Source organism: Pan troglodytes, chromosome 21 (genome assembly GCF_028858775.2).
Source record: "Pan troglodytes isolate AG18354 chromosome 21, NHGRI_mPanTro3-v2.0_pri, whole genome shotgun sequence".
Taxonomy (NCBI): Eukaryota; Metazoa; Chordata; class Mammalia; order Primates; family Hominidae; genus Pan; species Pan troglodytes.
In genome coordinates this window covers 70,624,988-70,646,832 of record NC_072419.2, presented here as the reverse complement: position 1 = coordinate 70,646,832, position 21,845 = coordinate 70,624,988, and the positions used below count along the sequence as shown (strand labels likewise).

General features: G+C 51.9%; 4 pseudogenes; all 4 read right to left on the bottom strand.

Moving 5' to 3' along the window:
- Nucleotides 1–4,541: 4,541 nt before the first annotated feature.
- Nucleotides 4,542–8,378, bottom strand: LOC134809168 (putative uncharacterized protein FLJ44672; annotated as a pseudogene).
- On the bottom strand, nt 7,116–9,260 carry LOC129138187 (putative uncharacterized protein FLJ44672; annotated as a pseudogene).
- A 310-nt stretch (nt 9,261–9,570) lies between these two features.
- Nucleotides 9,571–10,191, bottom strand: LOC112206535 (putative uncharacterized protein FLJ92257; annotated as a pseudogene).
- Nucleotides 10,192–10,217: 26 nt separating this feature from the next.
- Nucleotides 10,218–13,098, bottom strand: LOC112206534 (putative uncharacterized protein FLJ46235; annotated as a pseudogene).
- Between the last annotated feature and the right edge of the window lie 8,747 nt (nt 13,099–21,845).

The following is a 21,845-nucleotide window of genomic DNA, read 5'->3' as shown; positions in this document are numbered from 1 at the left end:
GCAGCCCTGAGCTACTGTGGATGTGTGTGTGTCAGTGCTTGAGCCCATAAATGGAAGCCTGTCTCTTTGAAGGGTGACCTCAGACAAGTGTGCAGCCCCCTCCGGTCCCCTTTAAGGCTGCACGGAATTACATGTGCCATTGGTGCCAGTTTTGATCTGAACAGAATAACAAACCCTTGCTCAAGTGGGAACACGTCAGCTGCCCTTCTCTGCCTCTCACAGTCTCACACTCTTGTTACCCCATGGGTTCATCTTTTGGGTCTCAGGCTTATTAACTGAATTTTTTATATTATCATAAACCCACTTTATAAACGTGCTGATACCCTGACTTTAAATACTCTATGCAGGTTTCCAGAGCTGGGCTTCCAGCCGCAGGTCTCCAGCAGGTAGCGTTAAGTTTGCAGATGAGCGTGGCACAGTGTATCACCATGCCTTCCCAGCCCGCCTTCCCCAAACTACTGCGTGATCCTCACATTCCATGAAGCTTTTCATTCCAGCACTGGTCGCTTCCAGCATCCAGCACTTGCTGAAGTTACCCTCCAAGCCCAGAGTAGATGTGGCCAGTATCACTCTTTAGTACATGTGTCTCAGTCTTGGAGACACACACACACACACACACACACACATCATTGGACACAATGAGATCTGTGTCAGAGTGTAAGTGTGAACTACATATACATTCATATACATTTAAAAGGAAGGACTTTCCTTTCTGCTCATTGAGTTATTAGCCTAGAGAAAAACTGTCATTTTGTCATTTTGATCCATTTGATTTTCCCCAGTCATCCCCATTAGATGGCTTAGGGCTTCTGCAAGTTTACACAAGGCAAAGGATGACTTGAACAAGATACGAATGTTCAAAAGCCCCCAGGGGTCAATGTAAACTAAACACTTGGAACCCAAATTCATTATATTACTATTTAAATAGAGTTTATTAATTATTTGGTAAGGAGTAACCAGCCGGGAGCCCTCTCTCTCATTACTGTACCTCCAGCTGTTGGTCTTTGGCCATTAGTTGATAAGAAGTTACATTTGCTCCTCTTTCTAGTGAGCAGAGTGCATTCAAATGCATGACCTCTTCTATTCTCATAATAACTCTGTGAGATGAATGTTGTTGTCATTTCTAATTTGTGGATGAGCACGCTGAGGCGGAGATCCCATGCCTGGCCCCAAGTTGCTCAGTGGGTAGGCAGTGGTCACGGGGCCTGAGCCTCATCTTCCAGCTCCAGGTCTAGTCCCCCTCTTCTCTTTCGTACTCCTCCTCTTCCCAGTTAGTTTTCTCTCGTTATAAAGGTCAGAAGACCCAAGTGTTTCCACCTCCTTCCCCAGGGACAACCGCCAGGTCTGGCCCTGGGTCTGGCATGTATTTGGAGACACCTTTGACACATAATTGCAGGAGTGATCTCTGGAGGCTGACTGTGGATTTTAGCCATTCAAGCTGTCCCGTCTGTTTACCAGAAGACTTTAGAAAATGACAGGATGCCATCCTGCCAGCAGCTCGCAGTCTTCACCCGCATTCCCACGTGGTGTCCCGACGTTTGTGTGCCATCATTGTGTCCGTGTTTGATGTGTGGGGAAAGGGAGAATAAAGGACCCTTCCAAAGCGTCTCAGTGAATTAGGCGCGAGCAGAAGTCAAACCTCAGATCAAAGTTTTCCAAACTCATTCTATGGGACACAGTTCATTTTGAATTCCAGATTTTGAACAACTTCAGTAAGATTATTAATGCATATCCACAGGGAGTCATTAGTTCTTTAGGGACAGGAACGAGGCACTTGGATGCTAGTGCCAGCTCTGTATCTACCAACTAGCTGTGTGACCTTGAGTGAGTCACATGGATGTCCTGGAACCAGGAATTAAAGTAGATATTGGGGTTCACTTCCAGTTTCAGTATTCCATGATGCTAAGGATTATAATTTACCTTGTGACTTGATGGATTTTTTTTTCTTTTTTTGAGACGGATTCTTGCTGTGTCACCCAGGCTGGCGTGCAGTGGGGCCATCTCAGTTCACTGTGACCTCCGCCTCCCGGGTTCAAGCTATTCTCCTGCCTCAGCCTCCCGAGTAGCTGAGACTATAGGAGCACACCACCACACCCAGCTAATTTTTGTATTTTTAGTAGAGACAGGGTTTCACCACATTGGCCAGGCTGGTCTCGAACTCCTGATCTTAAGTGACCCACCTGCCTCAGCCTCCCAAAGTGCCTGGATTACAGGCATGAGCCATCGTGCCCGGCCAACTTGATGAACTTCTGAAAGCAGGTCTGTGCACAGAAGCTGGCCCTGGGTTATTGTTTAGGGCGCACCAGGAAGGGCAGGACGCGGGTGGACATGCAGAGGCAGCGTAACAGGAGACTTCCACAAACCTCGCTAACAGAACTTCCTAGAAGTGGAGGCTGGGACCGAGAGCAGCCGCAGTGTGAGCAGGTCACCTAAGGGTCATGACTCAGGTGACACCAAGCTGGCGGAAGGAGGAGGGAGTTGAGACCTGGCACGAGATCAGCCCCAGGTTTATCAGGGCTGTGAAGGCCTAGTGTCGGGGCCACCTCGGTCATCAGCCAGCAAACACCATGAGGCCTGAGACGAGGGAGCAGGTGACACTCAATGGGTGGAGGGTGTGGCAGGTGCACATCAGCTGAGTTCAGTGCAGGTAAAGCAGGCTCTGGGCACCAGGGAGTGTTCAGGAACAGTGTGCCCAACCTCGGGGGGTGGGCGGCAGGGAGTGGGTGAGGAGTCAGCCAGATGAGCGGGAACTAAGCCCTCCCTGAGCTGGGGCCTGGCGGCTCAGAAGTACCTTACTAGTATGTGGTGAGGAGTCTTGGGAAGCCCTACAGAGGCCTAGGCAGCTGCTCCAGGGCTAGGCCCCAGAGCAGAGAAGGGGGTGGTCTCAATAAGAAGCCCTTGTGTTTGGGAGACTGAGCAGCTGTGGGGGCCTCCTGCTTCCCTTGGGGTGGCTCCAGGGTGGGGCGAGCCTGAGCACAGAAGAAAGAGGTATACATAGGTATACATAGAGAACATACTCATAGGCCCAGTCCAGAGTTGCCAGGAAGGTGGAGGCCAAGGAAATGATGCAAGGACAGCTGGTGAGCAGCTGGTTCTCCCTGATGGAACGTGGCAAGCTCCTCCAGTCCAAGGGTGCTCCCTCAGCCCTGGCCCTCCCCAGCCCACCCACACCAAGCCAGGCATTCACAGTCGGAGGCAAAGGAGTTGGTATCTTACCACTTGCTCATCACAGCGGTTAAAGCCCAGGATTCTAAATAACGGATCCCAAACTTCGGGTTTCTCAAGTTATCTCTAAGAATCTTGTAAATCATTTCAATTGTCTTCATTTGAAAAATAAGTACATAAACAAGTTTCCTGGTGACAGAAAGGTTTAGTGTCATCTCTCCAAGTCCATCCTCTCAGCGGTAGCCAGGCTGCACAGTGCATGCTTCTGTTAAACGACCCTTGTGCAGATGGGAAGTTGACATTGTCTGACCTCAGCATGTCAGACCTTGCATTAGGTACTTAGGTTAGCATCCAAATCCTCGCAAAATGTTTTTGGCTGTGTCCAGCATGTGTCCACACATGGGCCCTCAGCTGAGCTATGGAATGTATCTGCTTACCCCCTTTATTTAATTTCAACTTCTACAAGATTACAGTAGAAGTCTGTTTTCTTTAATAGGATTTTCCGTTGCTACATAGTCATTTTCTTTTTGTAATCACCATTCTGTTTTTCATCCTTTCTTATTTTAGTTACTTACTTGACTTCACAATTACTCTGAAGTTCAAGATATACAAAGTGGCCGGGCATGGTGGTTCATGCCTGTAACCCCAGCACTTTGGGAGGCCAAGGTGGGTGGATCACCTGAGGTCAGGAGTTCGAGACCAGCCTGGCCAACATGGTGAAACCCCATCTCTACTAAAAATACAAAAATCAGCCAGGCGTGGTGGTGCACACCTGTAATCCCAGCTACTCGGGAGGCTGAAGCAGGAAAATCTCTTGAACCAGGAGGTGGAGGTTGCAGTGAGCCAAGATCACGCTGTTCCACTCCAGCCTGGGCAACAGAGTGAGATTCCATCTCAAAAGTATATATATACACACCAGGGTCACCCCAACCAGGATAACCGGACCATCAGCCAGATGCTGAGCAAGCGGTGGTACACCCTGGGGCCCAATGAGACGCAGAAATACCACGACCTGGCCTTCCAGGTGAAGGTGGCCCACTTGCAACAAGGACCGAAAGAAGTCCAGCTCAGAGGCCAAGCCCACAAGCCAGGGGCTAGCAGGAGTGTAACAAGGGCTCGTGGGAGCAGAGCATATCAGAGACGGGCACTGCCACTGCCCCTGGGGTGTCCTCTGAACTCCTGTCAGTTGCAGCCCAAACACTCCAGAGCTTGGATAACAAGGAGCAGCTTCTGTGGGGCAGAACGGCTGCACACAGTCAGGGAACCTGGCTCAGCCTGGCCCAAGCCTTCTCCCACAGGGGGGTACACAGCCTGGACGGCAGGGAAATAGACCATCAGGCACTATGGGAACTGACACAGGTGGTGTCTGGCACTGCATCATACTCTGGCCCAAAGCCTTCTACTCAGTATGGAGCTCCAGGCCACTTTGCAGCCCCTGGTGAGGGAGGTGACCAGTGGGCAGCCCTGCTGCTGCCCACCTGAGCTGCTCATTCCCAGCACATGGCCAGTGAGGACATAGCGAGTGACGAGGAGCACACGGTCATCCATGAGGAGGAGGGGGTGATGATGTCATTGCTGATGATGGCTTTAGCACCACTGACACCGATCTCAAGTTCAAGGAGTGGGTGACCGACTGAAGAGTGGGGACAACTCTGGGGAGGAGCCAGAGGGCAACAAGGGCTTTGGTGGGAAGGTATTTGCACCTGTCATTCCTTCCTCCTTTACTCCTGCCGCCCCTTGCTGGATCCTGAGCCCCCAGGGTCCCCCGATCCACCTGCAGCTTTTGGCAAAGTCTATGGTCCCACCCTGTCCTCCTCCTACACATACTCGGATGCTTCCTTCTCAACCTTGGCACCCACCTCCTTCTTACTGGGCCCAGGAGCCTTCAAAGCCCAGGAGTCTGGTCAAGGCAGCAGAGCGGGCCCCCTACGGCCCCTACCCCTGGGGATGGGGGCCCAGGGACGCCTTCCAAGGTGACCTGTTTCCTCCCAATGGATCCTGCCACCTTCTGGTGCAAGAGACCTGAAAGTGTGGGCGACCTGGAGCTACCAGGCTCCTCAGTCATCAGGGTCCCTCCCAACACTAAGGCTTTCCTAGGCAGGAGCTGGGCTGAGCCACCCGGGGGACAGAGCCTGAAGAGAAACTGACTGGGCTTTCGGGGTCGGGGCAGAAGGAACCCCACAGACATGGATCCCACACTGGAGGACCCCACCACGCCCAAATGCAAGATGAGAAGATGCTCCAGCTGCAGTCCAAAGCCCAACACCCCCAAGTGTGCCATGTGTGATGGGGACAGCTTCCCCTTTGCCTGTACAGGTGGAGAAGCCGAGGACAGGCTCAGGGAACCGGAGACCGAGAAGGCGCTGTCCTCTTCACTGCACGTGCCCTGGACCAGTGCCAGCCCTGATCATGCAGCTCTTCCAGGCCCACTGCTTCTTCCTGTCCACTAGGCCACAGCCGCCCTCCAGGCCCACTATGCACACATCTTCCCCTCCAAGGTTTGTTCCGCCCCTGCCCTGACTCCCAGCCCTGTGGGGGTCCTGACCGCACCTCACCTGGCTCAGACTCTTGATGCTGCCCTGGCTGCCCCACCACTGCCTCTGCCCGAGAGTCACGTGAGGCTGAGAGTAGGGGCAGGGGCAACAGTGGTGCCAGTTGCGGGGCAGTCCAGTGGGAGGAGCCTCAGCCTCGCGGGCTGCTCCGTGGGACTGATGACTGCATGATCTTCTGGGCACCTCACGGATCTTCAACTGCAGGTGAAACGGATGCTGGTGGTGGGTGCAGGGCCGCTGGGAGCTGCTGCATGGTTCCCAGAGGCTGGACTGGGGCAGGTGCCAACTGAAGCTGCTGGGGCAGCATGGGCAGGATGTTCTGCACGCAAACCTTGGAGAAGATGATGTGTGCATAGCGGGTCCACTGCTGCTGCCCCTGCCCTGACTCCCAGCCCTGCCTGACCCCACCTCAACCTGCTCAGGCTCTGGCGCAACCCTGGCTGCCCTGCCACTGCCTCTGCCCCAGAGTTGGGGCCTTGACAGCCTGGTTGGAAGGGGACACCCCAGCCCTGCCTCAACACCTGGGGGTCTCCATAACTACCACAGGCAGGTGGGCAACCCCAAAGATCCCAGGACTCACAGTACCCCCTGAGAACATGGACAGTATGTGGGGGTAGCAATGGAGGGCAGGATGGTTATCTTCTCCCAGGTAAAGCCATTTAATCCTTTCAGTTTGGGATGGAGTAAGGCCTGCCTCTTTTTTTCTTTTTTTTTTTTTTGAGACCGAGTCTTGCTCTGTCACCCAGGCTGGAGTGCAGTGGTGCGATCTTGGCTCACTGCAACCTCTTCCCACCGGGTTCACGCCATTCTCCTGCCTCAGCCTTCCGCGTAGCTAGGATTACAGGTGCATGCTACCACGTCCGGCTAATTTTTGTATTTTTAGTACAGACGGGGCTTCATCATCTTGGCCAGGCTGATTTCGATCTCCTGACATCGTGATCTGCCTGCCTCCCCCTCCCAAAGTGCTGGGATTACAGGCGTGAGCCACCACGCCTGGCCAAGGCCTGCTCCTCTTATCTATACCCCCTACCCCTGCAGCTGTGCCGGGGGGAAAGCTGGGCAGTTTCCCTCCTCCGAGCCCCTGTACATACCATGAATTGTGGGACCTTCAGAGCTTTTCACTTTTCGGAAAATAGCTCCTGCTGGGGCTACAAGATGGAGTGTGAAGAGGGCCTTGGGCCACAGGGAGGCGCCTGTGGACTAGGGGGAGTTCATGCACCCCTTCTTTCCCCAGAGGGGCTGGACTCAGGTGAGTATGGGGGTGGGGGCTCCTGCACTTCGACACAGGCAGTGGGAGGGTTTTCTCCCCATTCCCTCTGCACTCCCAACTTGAGCTATACTTTTTAAGAAAGTGATTCACCCTGCCTTTGCCCCCTTCCCCAGAACACAACACGTTGATCATGGGCGATATTTTTCATTGTGCCAAAAAGTTGCCATGACCGTCATTAAACCTGTTTAACACCAAATAATAAGGAAAATAAAATAAAAAATTCGGGCATGGTGCAGAAACTCACTCCAAATAAATTACCTACCAAAATATATAATGGTGGAAATATTCCAAAATTCAATATTTTGGGATTTATACACAAAAGATAAACAAATTAGAGGTCAAGAGGCTGCCAGAAGGGGAAAACGGGGCCTGGAAAGGCCGTTGTGAGGAATGAGCTGGGCCTAAAGAGGCCACTGGCAGGCAGTAGCTGGACCTGCCGAAGTGGCCGAAAGGCAGGAGCTTTGGACTGGGGAGGCCGCAGTGAGGCGAGAGCTAGCTGGGCCTGGAGAGTCCACTGTGAGGCCGAGGCCGAGGCCGGGCCCGTGCAGGCCTTCGAGAGGCAGGAGGCCGGGCCTGCAAAGGCCGACTGGAGATCAAGTTCTGCGCCTGAAGAGGCTGCCAAAAGTCAAAAGAGGGGCCTGGGAAGGCCGCCAAGAGCCATGAGCTGGGCTGGGCCAAAAGAGGCCACTGGGAGGCAGGAGGAGCTGGGCCTGGAGAGGCTGACTCGAGGAAGTTTTGCACCTGGAGAGGCCGCCAAGAGGACGGAGCTGGGCCCGGGGAGGCCGACTTGCTGCTCTTCCAGGCCCACTTCCAGGCCGACTTGAGGACGACTTGGGCCTGCAGAGGCCGCCGGGAGGCCCAAGCTGGGCCTAGAGGAGCCCACCTACCGGAGGCCGTTTGGGGCCTGCAGATGCCATCGGAGGGCAGGAGCTGAGCCTGGAGAGGCCACCGTGAGGCCTGAGACGTTGTTGGGACCTGGAGTCAGCCCAGAGTCAGGCCTGGAGATGCAGCCGGGAGGAAGAGCTGGGCCCGGAGAGGACGCCGGGAGGCTGCAAGTGGGTCTGAGAGGCCAACTTGAGGAGGCCTGCCCTCCGCCTCCCGCATGGCCCAGCTGTTCCTCCTGGCTGCATCTCCCGCCTCCCAGCAAACAAGCTCTTTTGGCTCAGCTCCCGCCTGCGTTTGTAGACCCCGAAGTTTCTGCAACCAAGCTCTTCAGACCCACATCCCTTCTCCCAGTGACTGAACAGTCCCAGCTCCGGCGGGAGAAGGGCGTCTGCAGACCCCACTGTTGCCTCCCAGGGGAGTCTCCAGGCCCAGCTCTCGCCCCACCGCGACCTCCCGGGCCCAAGTCCCTGCCTACCTCCCAGCAGCCCGCGTGCGACTCTGCTACTCCCTCACGGTGGCCTGTTGAGGCAGGGGCTCAGGCTGACATCTCTCAGCGTGGGAGGAGCCAGTGTGAGGCAAGGGCTCACACTGACTTCTCTCAGCGTGGGAGGAGCCAGTGTGAGGCAGGGGCTCACGCCTCTGGGCAGGGTGCCAGAGGCATGAGTTGGGCATCAACAGGCCACCGTGAAGGAGGAGCTGGGCCGCACGCGGGCTGCTGGGAGGCAGGCAGGGACTTGGCCCCGGGAGGCCGCCATGGCGGCAAGAGCTGGGCCTGGAGAGGCCCCTGGGAGGCAAGGGCGGGGCCTGCAGACGCTGTTCTCCAACCACTGCTGGGCCTGTACAGGCCACCAGGAGGCAGGAAGTGGGCCCTCAGAGCTTGGCTGGAGAAAGTTCGGGGCCTACAAAGGCGGTTGGGAGCTGGGCAGGAGTTGAGCCAAAAGAGCTTGCTTACTTGCTGGGAGGCAGGGCCGGGAGAGGCTGACTTCAGGACAACTTGGGCCTGCAGCGGTCGCCGGGAGGCCCAAGCTTGGCGTGGAGGAGCCCACCGACCGGAGACCATTTGGGGCCTGGAGATGCCATCGGAGGGCAGGAGCTCATCCTGGAGAGGCCACCGTGAGGCCTGACCTGGGCCTGGGGAGCTTGGCTTGAGGAAGCTGTGGGCCGACCAAGGCCGCCAGGAGATGGGTAGGCACTGAGTCCAAAGAGGTTGTTGAGAGGCAGGAGTCGGGCCTGGAGACGCAACCAGGAAGAAGAGCTGGGCCCGGAGAGGACGCCCGGAGGGTGCAAGTGGGTCTGGAGACGCCGACTTGAGGAGGTTCTGGGCCCGGAGAGGCCACCGGAAGGGAAAAACTGGGCCTGGAAAGGCCGTTGTGAGGAATGAGCCCCATGGGCCTGAAGAGGCCACTGGCAGGCGGGAGCTGGGCCTGCCGAAGCGGCCGAGAGGCAGGAGCTTTGGACTCGGGAGGCCGCAGTGAGGCGACAGCTAGCTGGGCGTGGAGAGTCCGCTGTGAGGCAGAGGCTGGGCCTGTGCAGGCCTTCGGGAGGCAGGAGGCTGGGCCTTGTCGAGGCCTGCAGAGGCCACCGAAAGTCAAAAGCGGGGCTTGGGAAGGCCGCCGGGAGGCATGAGCTGGGCTGGGCCGAAAGAGGCCACTGGGAGGCAGGAGGAGCTGGGCCTGGAGAGGCTGCCGAAAGGCAGGAGCTTCGCCTGAGGAAGCCACAGTGAGACACCATCTGGGTCTGGAGGGTCCACTGTGAGGCAGAGGCTGGCCTGTAGAGTCCGACAGTAGACAGAAGTTGGGCAAAAGGCTGATTTGAGGAAGTTTTGGGCTTCAAGAGTCAGCCACGAGGCAGGCACTAGGCCTGGAAATGGCCCGACAGTCATGAGTTGGGCCTAAATGGGCCACTGTGAGGGAGGAGCTGTGCCTGTTGAGGCTGCTGGCAGGCAGGCAGAAATTTGGCCTGGGGCAGCTGCCATGAGGCAAGAGCTGGGCCTGGAAAAAGCCCCTGGGAGGCAAGAGCAGGGCCTGCAGAGGCTGTTCTCAAGTCAAAGCTGGGCCTGTTCATGCCACCGGGAAGCAGAAGGTGGGCCTGGAGAGTTTGACTTGAGGAAGTTTTGGGCCTACATTGGCCGCCATGAGCTGGACAGGAACTGGGCCAAAAAAGGCTGTTGTGAGGCAGCAGTTGTGCCTGTAGACCCAGCCAAGAGGAAGAGGTGGGACTGGAGAAGCCCCCATGAGGCAGAGGTTGGGCCTGTAGACGCTGACAGGAGGCAGGAGCTGGGCCTGGAGAGGTCAACTTGAGGAGATTTTGGGCCTTCATAGGCCACCAGGAGGCAGCAGTTGGGACTAGAGAGTCTGACTTGAGTAAGTTTTAGGCCCGGAGATGACGTCCTGGGACAGGAGTTGGGCCTGGAGAGGCCACCGTGAGGCATAAGCTGGATGTGGAGAGGCCAGTGTGAGGCAAGACCTGGGCCTGTCTAGGCTGCTGGGAGACAGGCAGGAATCTGGCCAGGGAAGGTTGCCATGAGACAAAAGTTGGGCCTGGAAAGGCCCTTGTGAAGCATGAGCTTGGCCTAAAGAGGCCACTGGGTGGCAGGAGCTGGGTGTGTAGAAGCTGCTAAAAGGTTGGGAGCTTGGCTTGGGGGGTCCACAGTGAGGTAGATGCTGGGCGTGAAGAATCTGCTGTGAGGCAGATGTTGGGACTGTAGAGGCCGACGGGAGGCAGAGGCTGGGCCTGGAGGGGCCACCAAGATGCAGGAGCTGGGCCTGGAGAGGCTGCAAAGAAGCATGAGCTGGGCCTGGTGAGGTCGACTTGAGAAAGTTCAGGGCCTGGAGAGAAGGCTGGGAGGCAGGAGCTGGGTCTAAAGAGGCCATTGTAACGATGAGCTGTGCCTGTGGAGGCTGTTGTGAGGCAGTAGCCTCATCTGCGGAGACTGCCGTGAGGTAGGGTATGGGCCTAAATAGGCCATGGTGAGTCATGAGCTTGGTCTGTAGAGGCTGACTGGAGAAAGTTCTGGGCCTGGAGAGGCTGCCGGGAGGTAGGAGCTGGGCCAAAAGATGTAAGCACATTTGCATTTATTAGGCACTTTATTTCCATTATTACACTGTAATATATAATAAAATAATTATAGAACTCACCATAATGTAGAATCAGTGGGCGTGTTAAGCTTGTTTTCCTGCAAATGGATGGTCCCACCTGAGCATGATGGGAGAAAGTGACAGATCAATAGGTATTAGATTCTCATAAGGACAGCGCAACCTAGATCCCTCACATGCACGGTTCACAACAGGGTGCGTTCTCTTATGAGAATCTAATGCTGCTGCTCATCTGAGAAGGTGGAGCTCAGGCGGGAATGTGAGCAAAGGGGAGTGGCTGTAAATACAGACGAAGCTTCCCTCACTCCCTCACTCGACACCACTCACCTCCTGCTGTGTGGCTCCTTGTGGCTCCATGGCTCAGGGGTTGGGGACCCCTGCTCAAGTGCATCCAAAGCGACCCTTCCCACACCAGTCTTCACAGTGGTCAAGGGCAGCAACCACTTAGATCCCAAGGCATGTGCCTCAGCTGGCATTTCGTCACAATCAACAGTAAGTGGTAGCTTGAGTCACTGTGAGGTCACCTACTGGAAATCACCAGCATCCCATTTCCCACTGGCAAAGAGCTCAGCACTGCCCCCTGGGAAACCAAACCTATGCCCAAATCCCATCTGTGTGGGTTTATCTCCTGGGACCCTTCCCAACATATTAGTCAGAGTCCAATCAGGAAGCATAAACCACTCAAAAGTTTAAAGTGGTAAAATTTAATACAGAGAATTATTCATTATAACAGGTGAACAGCATAATGAGAGATTGGCTAGCACAAAGTAAAGAGAACTCTAGAGAATATAGGACTAGCCCAGGCCAGGCATGGTGGCTCATGCCTGAAATTCCAGCAATTTGAGAAGCTAATGCAGGAGGATTGCTTAAGGCCAGGAGCTAGAGACCGGTCTGGACAACACAGTGAGACCCTGTCTCTATCCAAAAGAAGAAAAAAGTTAGCTGGGGGTGGTGGTGCACACTTGTAGTCCCAGCTACTCAGAATGCGGAAGTTTGAGCCTGGGAGGTCAAGGCTGCAGTGAGGCATGATTATGCCACTACAGTCCAGCCTGGTGACAGAGCAAGACCCTGTCTCAAAGAACAAAACAACAACAACCGTTTACAGACAGAAAAGAAATAGAGCCAATAAGCTGAGGAAAGATGTTGAAATGTGACAAGTAAAGTAATATGAGGTCTTTTGTCTATGTAAAATAATCAAACAAAAAATGACTTACTAAATTATAATACCCTGTGCTGGCAAAGGTGCAGTGAAATGGGCACTTTCTTACACTATGAGGGGTGTTTAAATTGTGTATAAGCCTTCCAGGGTAAAGCCTGTCAATTTTTTAAAATAATGGAGACAGGGTCTCACCATACTGCCATACTGCCTCCTCCAACTCTTGGCCTCAAGCAATCCTCCTCTCTTAGCCTCCCAAAGTGCTAAGATTATAGCTGGGAGGCACCCAAAACCCTGTCAATTTACATCAAGGGTAATGAGAATGTCCATTCACCATGACTCACAGTAATCTTACTTCTGGGGAGACAATTCAATCTAAACAAAAGGTCATCTGTACACACACAGTAAAAATCTGGGAGTAACTGAAGACAGAGTTGGTAAGTGAAATAAGAAACAGTTATAAGAAATTAAACTATGGTATCAATAGGTACCTGGTATAAAAAGTCAGTTGATGTTAGCTGCTACTTTTTTGTTGTTTTGAGACAGGGTCTCACTCTGTCACCCAGGCTGGAGTGCAGAGGCCTGATCATGACTCACTGCAGTCTCAGCCTCCCTGGGCTCAAGTGATCCTCCCACTTCAGCCTCCCAAGTAGCTGGGACTACAGGAACATGCCACCACACTAGGCTAATTCATGTGTTTTTCTGTAGGGATGGTGACTCCCCCTTTGTTTCCAAGGCCTATCGCAAACTCTTGGCCTCAAGCCATCCTCCTGCCTCAGACTCCCAAAGTGTTGCGATTACCAGTGTGAGCCACCACACCTGGCCAGCTGCTACTTTTATCAATATTATTATTATTCCACTCAATTAAAAATTATTATTTTCAAGCCTATGCAACAGTATGTATCCTACAGCGTAATTGTAAAAACATATACAGTCGTCGTCCCTCAGTATACAGAATCAGTTCCAGCCCCCCATCTCTGCATATACCAAAATCCATGCTTACTCACGTTTCGCTGTCACCCCTCTGGAAACCACGTATATGAAAATTCCAAATATTAGTTGGGCATAGTGGCAAGCACCTGTAGTCTCAGCCACGTGGGAGGTTGAGGTGGGAGGATCGCTTCAGCCTGGAAGGTTAAGGCTGCAGTCAGCTGTGATAGCACTACTACACTCCAGCCTTGGACAACAGAGGGAGACCCTGTCTCAGAAAAAAAAACAAAATAAAACAGGTTAGAAATTGTAATCTAAAGCTGACCCTAACCCTAACCCCTTAACCCTAACCCTAACCCCTAACTCTAACCCCTAACTGCTAACCCCTACCTGAACCCTAACCCCTTAACCCTAACCCTAACCCCTAACCCCAACCCCTAACCCTAACCCCAAACCCTAACCCTAACCCCAAACCCCAACCCCAACCCCAACCCCAACCCGAACCCTAACCCTAACCCCAAACCCCAAACCCAACCCCAACCCGAACCCGAACCCTAACCCCAACCCTAACCCCTAACCCTAGCCCTAACCCTAACCAATAACTCTAACCCTAACCCCTAACCCCTAACCCTAACCCCTAACCCTAACCCCTAATCCTAACCCTTACCCTTACCCTAACCCTAACCCCAACCCCCAACCCCAACCCCTAACCCCAACCCCAACCCGAACCCAAACCCGAACCCTAACCCCTAAACCTAACCCCTAACCCTAACCAATAACCCTAACCCTAACCCTAACCCCAACCCCAACCCCAACCCTAACCCCTAACCCTAACTCTAACCAGTAACCCTAACCCCTAACCCAACCCTAACCCCTAACCCCTAACCCTAACCCTAACCCCTAACCCTAACCCCTAACCCCTAACCCCTAACCCTAACCCCTAATCCTAACCCTTACCCTAACCCTAACCCCAACCCCAACCCCCAACCCCAACCCCTAACCCCAACCCCAACCCCAACCCGAACCCGAACCCTAACCCCTAAACCTAACCCTTAACCCTAACCAATAACCCTAACCCTAGCCCCAACCCCAACCCGAACCCGAACCCTAACCCCTAAACCTAACCCTTAACCCTAACCAATAACCCTAACCCTAGCCCCAACCCCAACCCCAACCCTAACCCTAACCCTAACCAATAACCCTAACCCCTAACCCAACCCTAACCCTAACCCCTAACCCTAACCCCTAACCCTAACCCTTATCCTTACCCTAACCCTACCCTAACCCTAACCCCAACCCCAACCACCAACCCCCAACCCCCAACCCCCAACCCCTAACCCCCAACCCCCAACCCCAACCCCTAACCCTAACCCCAACCCCAACCCCAACCCCAACCCTTAACCCTAACCCCAACCCCTAACCCCTAACCCTAACCCTAACCCTGATTATTCAGGGCTGCAAACAGAAAGGATTTTGTTCACCGTCGATGCGGCCCCGAGTTGTCCCAAAGCGAGGCCATGCCGCCAAGGTGTGTGCTGAGAAAGCTGCTCCGCCTTTGCGGTGTGCCCCGGGTCTGTGTTAAGCAGAACGCAGCTCTGCCCCCGCAAAAGCACCCCGCGCGCCGGCGCGGGCGCAGAGAGGCCCAGCGCGCCGGCGCGGGCACGCACAGGCCCACGGTGCCGGCGGGGGCGCGCACAGGCTGGCGCGACGTGCGGGGGAGGCGTGGCGGATGCGCAGAGAGCACGCCGCCGGGCGGGGGTTGGGTTGGGGTGGCGTGGTGCAGGAGCACAGTCGCACGCCCCTGTGCTGGGGAGGGGGGCGCGGTGCAGGCGCGGAGACGCCCGTCGCAGCGGCGCGGCGCAGAGATGGGTGGAACCTCAGTAATTCGAAAAGCCGGGCTCGACCGCCCCCTGCTTGCAGCTGGGCACTACAGGACTCGCTTGGTCACGGTGCTGTGCCAGTGCGCCCCCTGCTGGCGACTAGGGCAGCTGTAGGGTTCTGTTGCTTATAGTGGTGGCCAGCGCCCCCTGCTGGCGCCGGGGCAATGCAGGGTCCTCTTGCTCACAGTATAGCGGCGGCACGCCACCTGGTGGCAGCTAGGGACATTGCAGGGTCCTCTTGCTCACAGTGTGGTGGCAGCACACCCCCCTGCTGGCAGCTGGGGACACTGCCAGGCCCTCTTGCTTGCAGTGCAGTGGGGGCACGCCCTCTTCTGGCCCCTGGGGGCACTACAGGAACCTCTCGCTCACAGTGTAGTGGCAGCACGCCCCCTGTTGGCAACCAGGGCACTGCGGGGTCCTCTTGCTCATGGTGTGGTGCCCGTATGACACCTGCTGGTAGCTAAGGACACTGCAGGGCCCTGTTGCTCACAGTGTAGTCGTCGTACGCCACCTGCTGGCAGCTGGAGACACTGCCTGGCCCTCTTGGTGGCAGTGTCGAGGCAGCACGCCACCTGCAGGCAGATGCGGACTAGGCAGGGCTCTCTTGCTCCCAGTGTGATGGTTGGCGTCCCCTACTGGCTGCCTCCTGCACCACTTAAAGTCAGAGCATCAGTTTTTAAGCCCCATCAGTTCTGTAAATTCAACTGAAACGGAGCTAGTACTAGGGAGAGCTGATGTCCCAGTTCTTGTCTGACTTGGAAGAAAGATTTTCACCAAGAGGCAGTACAAAAATGGCAGACAACTTCATTGAAAAGAAATACAGTGTAAAGAGCTCATTGTAGAAAAATAGGGAGGAGTGGGCTGATCGTGCATGAAAACATCCTAGGAGTCCTGTGCAGGGAATTTTATTTTGGACTTCTTCACATTCCTGCCTCTGTCTCAAGTCTCCACCTGTTCTCTTTGTCTGGTTTTCCTGCTACTGCCTTAGGTCCCCGACTTGCCACACTTAGGCTTGTGGGACCTCCTCACTGTTGGTTGAGGTACATGTGTGGTGATCAATCCGAATCCACTCTGGCACCAGCCTCCTTCCCGCCATCCCAGGCAGGCTGACAGCGGTCACGTTTGTACCTAGTGTGCCTGCCTATCTCTTTTGAATGTCCTTCTTTGCCCTAATCTGCACTTATGGTGCCAGGTTTCTCTTAAGAATGTCTCCTTTGTCCTTCTTATCAGCATGTAGCTAGCAATATTCTGACATTTTTATTGCAAAGTGAATGATGATTGGGGCATCTTAAGAGGAGTTCTAGGGTGTTTCTTTCTGCATAGGTACCTCTTCTCCCTCCTACTCACAATTGACAAGTGCCCATGCACTCCAGCACTAGAGATGCTACTAATATGTGAATTTTTGATGGTCCCTCCAGGTGAGCCTTCCCAGACTTTCCCTTTTCCAGGAGGGCCCCTCCTGTTCATGTCTAGCTATCTATATACTCTAACAGAGCCCACTATCCTGTGTCTTTCCCAAAAATAGTGAGGGAACGATTAATTGGAAACCATAAGAAATGATATGCATGTAGATGAAAACTTTACAACTTGCACAAATAACCACTCAAAATCATCCTTACACTAAAAATGCAAAACTATACAATTTCTAGAAGAAACTATGGAAGAAAAGCTATGTGTCTTTGGATTTGGTAATGAATTTTAACAAATGACACAAAAGGTTGATATACACAGAAGAAATGACAATGTGGATTTCTTAATCTTTAAAGTTTATACTCTGGAAGAGACCTTCTTAAGAGAACAAAAAGACAAGCCACATATTGAAGAAAATATTTGCAAAATACAGATCTGAGAAAGAATATGTATTCAAAATATATAAAAAATTCTTAAAACTAAACCATAAGTTAAACAGCACAATTAAAAATGCACACAGATCTGAACAGACACCTCACCAAAGAAGATCTACAGATGGCAAGTAAACATACAAAAAGATGCTCAACATACTACAGAACTGAAAACCAGGAGATAGCACAGCTGGTCTATATCTATTAGAACTGCTAAACTCTAAAAAAATCACAAATTGCTGGAGGAAAGACAATAACTCTTTTCATTGCTGGTGGAAGACAGTGTATAAGACCAGAATATGCCACCCCAAAATATGTCCCTTTGGCATAAGAATTATTCCAAGATGATTATTTTGAAAAAAATGCTAACAAAGGAAGTTCCAAAACCAGAGTAGAAGTTACCCTTCTGTAAGGAAAATTTACATCTATAAAGGAAATCCCCATTTAAAAGCTACCTCTCTCTCGGCACCAAGAAGAGAAGGATAACTAAATCACTAAAGAGTCTTATCAATGGAGAACGCATGGACTTCAGTCTGTATAACAAACGTTACTCTTGTCTAATGTGGTTTTGCTGGTTAACTCCCCACTACTGTGCCTCAAATCTTCAAGTTGAAGATAGTATTTACACTTGAATTGAAAACCACCTGCTGGAGATTTACTCATTTTTCCCTGAGTATCGCCCATGTATCCATAAGGTATACATGTTTTTAAACTTTTCTACATTTTTCTCATTTTAATCTGTCATTTGTTACAGAGGGTCCCATCTAAGAATTCTGAAAAGATAGAGAGAAAATTATTTTTCCTCACCTATTACAAGTTGGGCAGTTTTTTCCAAAGCTAAATAAGTCTCACCTTACAATCCAAAAATGACATTCCTAAGTATTTTGACAACCACTTTGATGTGATTTCCAAACAAAAGCTACCATGCAATTATGTACAGAAGCCCTATTCATAATGACCAAAGGAAAAAAAGGAATCAGAAAGTCTTACAATAGATGACTGTGTGGGAACCCCCTCAGACATCAAGAATTATTATAAAGATTATTTAAATGAAAACATTTGAGATACCGAAGATGAAGGAAGAAATCTTACCAGAACTTACTTTATCCAATTAAAGCACAGCTCCCAGAAAATACAGCTGCCATTAACCCCATCCACGGAGTTCCTTGCAAATTCAGCTGCCATTAACCCCATCCATGGAGCGCCCAGAAAATACAGCTGCCGTTAACCCCGTCCACGAAGTTTCTTGCAAATTCAGCTGCCATGAAGATAGACTGCTCATTCCCATTAGCATTGATAAATGAAAATGAAATCCTAAGCTCCCAGCTGACTGAACAGACCCACTCTTGGCTGAGGGGACCCCAGAGTAACTTTCAAAACTGAGTTCTCAGCTTGGCCAGAATGGGATGATGGGAGTCAGGTACACCCCATTATACCCCCTGCTTTGCAAAGCATGATGAGGCTTTCTTCCCTAAGGATTTAACAGAAACCAGCCCTTTCAAAATCACCGCTGATATCAACCTCTCCTTTCTTGCCTGGTAAGAGACCACCCATGACGGAGAGGTTCTGGACAGCACACAGAGGATGCACAGAGCGAGTTTTCATGTCCTCTGCTTCACCTTTTAATGTCAGGGGGCTGAAAACTCCACCCTGGGATCATGCTAACACTGCCATTTTTTGTACATGGGACCCATGAAGAACCAAGGAACTCAGTTGTGCATGCACGCATTTCCCCTTTCATAAATATTCATGACTCCGCCTAGAGCTTATTAAAGATGTGTATTTGGCCATGCCACTCAGCATAAATTACTGTTTCCTTCACCTCTTCCTTGAAGTGTCTGTTTCTAGTTTCTGGCTGGAGGCTATGCTTCCCAGCCTATCAGAAGGACTACCCTGCAGGCTGCAACCCTTTACAGGAAATAAATACCTCACTGGGTGCAGTGCCTATAATCCCAGCACTTTGGGAGGCCGAGGCAGGTGGATCACCTGAGGTCAGGCGTTCAAGACCAGACTGGCCAACATGGTGAAACCTCATCTCTACTAAAAAAACAAAAATTAGCCAGGCATAGTGGTGAGGGTCTGTAATCCCAGCTAATCGAGAGGCTGATGCAGGAGAATCACTTGAACCTGGGAGGTGGAGGTTGCAGTGAGCCAAGATTACACCATTGCACTCCAGCCTGGGCAAGAAGAGTGAAACTCCGTCTCAAAAAAATAAAAATAAACAAAAATATAGAAATCTCTCCTTTCCATATTTATGAACCTCATCATTCTTTAGTTGACAGCATTAAAAAGTTCAAAAAGACCTTCCATACTCTCCCACAGAAGCCCTAGAAATTGTCATTTTGTTAATCATTTTGGATGCTTGAGAACTGAGAATCTGACAGTGGCCTAGTATCCGGAATATACAAAGAACTCTTACAACTCAAGAACAAAAAGACAAACAACCCCCACCCACCTCCCATGCAAAATGGGCAGAAGAATTAAAGACACTTTTCTCCAAAGAAGATACACAAATAACACATGAAAAGATATTCAACATCAGTAACCATTAGGGAAATGAAATGCAAATCTAAACTACAATAAGATACCACTTCATACCTATTAGAATGGTTATTACAAAAAAAGAAAGAAACAGAAACTAACATGCGGTGCCAGGAAGTAGAGAAATGTGAACATTGCTGATGGGCATGTCATATGGTGCAGACACTGTGGGAAATAGTTTGGTGGTTCTGCAAAACGCTAAACAGAATTACCATAGAACCCAGCAACTTCACTCCTAGATATATATACACAAAAGAATGGAAAAGAGGTATTCAAACAAAAACTTGTATACACATGTTTATAATGGTGTTATTCACAATTTTAAAAAGTTGGAAACAGGCCGGGTGCGGTGGCTCATGCCTGTAATCCCAGCACTTTGGGAGGCAGAGGCGGGCGGATCACCTGAGGTCAGGAGTTCAAGACCAGCCTGGCCAACATGGTGAAACCCCATCTCTACAAAAGTACCAAAATTAGCCAGGAGTGGTGGCAGGTGCCTGTAATCCCAGCTACTCGGGAGGCTGAGGCGGGAGAATCACCTGAACCTGGGAGGCAGAGGTTGCAGTGAGCTGAGGGCACACCATTGCACTCCAGCCTAGGTGACAAGAGCAAAACTCCATCTCAAAAACAACAACAACAACAACAAAACACAGCCCAAATGTCCACCAACAAATGAACAGGAAAGTCAAATATGGTCTATTTCTATAACCGCATAATATTCAGCTGTAAAAAGGGTTGAGGCACTGATTTTACAATGTGGACGAACCTCAAAACATGCTAAAAGCAAGAAGCTGAACACAAAAGGTCACATATTTTATGATTCCATTCATGGAGAATATCCAGAATACGTAAATCTACAGAGACAGAAAGCAGATTAGTGGTTGCCAGGGGTCAGAGGGAGGGCACATTGGGTAGTAGCTGCTTAATAGGTAGGGGGCTTCCTTTTGGGGTTTTTGAACTAAGAGGTGATGGTTGCACAATATTTTGCAGGTTCACAATGTCACTGAATTTTACATCTTAAAACAGTTAATTTTATATTATGTGGATTTTACCTGAATAAAAAAACAAAATCCCACCCCAGCATTCCCTCACCAGGGTGAGCCCTCTTCCCACATGCTCCCTTAGCCTGGGGTTCAAGGCCCTCCACAGCCCAGCGCTGTCTAGGCCTGGCCAACCACATTCTGGACACATGTCTGCCAGCTCCTAAACCCATGGCCGTTTCATCATTCCAGATCCAGGTCACCTTCTCTCGCCTTCACAGACACCCAGGGATCAGCAACACCTCAGGGCTCACAGGGTCCTTTGAACCTTGTCCTACTGTAATCCAGACCTTGACACATGGTCTCCAAGGGTTGTCCCATCTCAATAAAAGGAAATCAGAGTTTTCTGAGCACCAACGTGTGCTGGTGTCTTGCTCAGGTGAACTCCCTGCTATCTATAGCTAGTTCCCTGTGCAGAGCGGAGGGCCAGGCTCAGGTGGCTGAGTGACTCACCTGACCTGCAATCCCACAGCCTCCAGTGGCTTCACACTCAGGTTCCAGCCCAGAGCCAGGGCTCCAGGTGCCACCCAGGGAAAGTTTGTGAGTCAGATGAACGTGTGTCCAGCCCACACAGGAGAGGCATTGAAGCTGTGGGGTCACTTTTGTGATCATGAGGTGGTCCAGGCCCCATGAGAAACCTCATGAATCAGGCAGACCCTGTTTATGTACACCAACCCAAGGCTCCCCAGAGGCCAGCTCCAGGAAGTGGATTCACACTAGTATTTGATACTTAGTTAGAGCTGAGGACGCCTGAACCTTGCTTCCGTCCACACCCTCCCAATCTCTGGATGCTAAAGATACATTCTCAGGCCTGCCTCAACCCTGCTGACCAGGATCTGGTCTGAGGCTCCCCACAAAACCTCTGAGACTCCCCACAAACCTCAGGGACTCGAAAGGCACACAGGGTGGGGAGGATGCTTATCAGAGCCAGAAGGCTTTTGCCTTTGGGGGGCCTCGGACTGCAAGTACTTTTTTTTTTTTTTTTTTTTTTTTTTTTTGCCCAGGCCACAGGGAGCATGGGAACTCCCAGGAGAGGTGTTCCCTGGAGCCTGGGGTCCAGAGAGGGACCCAGCCTCTGTTTTACCCTGCCTTCAAAACTTCAGCACCCCCAACCCCATAATAGTCTCATCCCAGCCCTCACTGGGCAGAGGATCCCAGCACCAGCCCCATCCCCAGCAGTCAGGCCCTCCCGTGATCTGCCTGGGGCACCCTGGAAGGGGCCATGGTGCCTTTGGGGCCGGCAGGAATGTGGAGATCACTGGCAGAGGCAGGGACAAGGTTATAGGTTGAGTTCCATCCCTAACAATTCATATGTTGAAGCCCTAACACCCAGTACCTACAAGTATGGCATTATATGGAAATAGGGTCTTTGCAAATGATGATGTTTGGAAGTCATTAGGGCCATGCTTCATTCATGATGATTATGTCCTTATCAAAAGGGGAATGTGGACACAGAAACACGCACAGGGAAGAAGGTTTGTGAAGACTGGAGC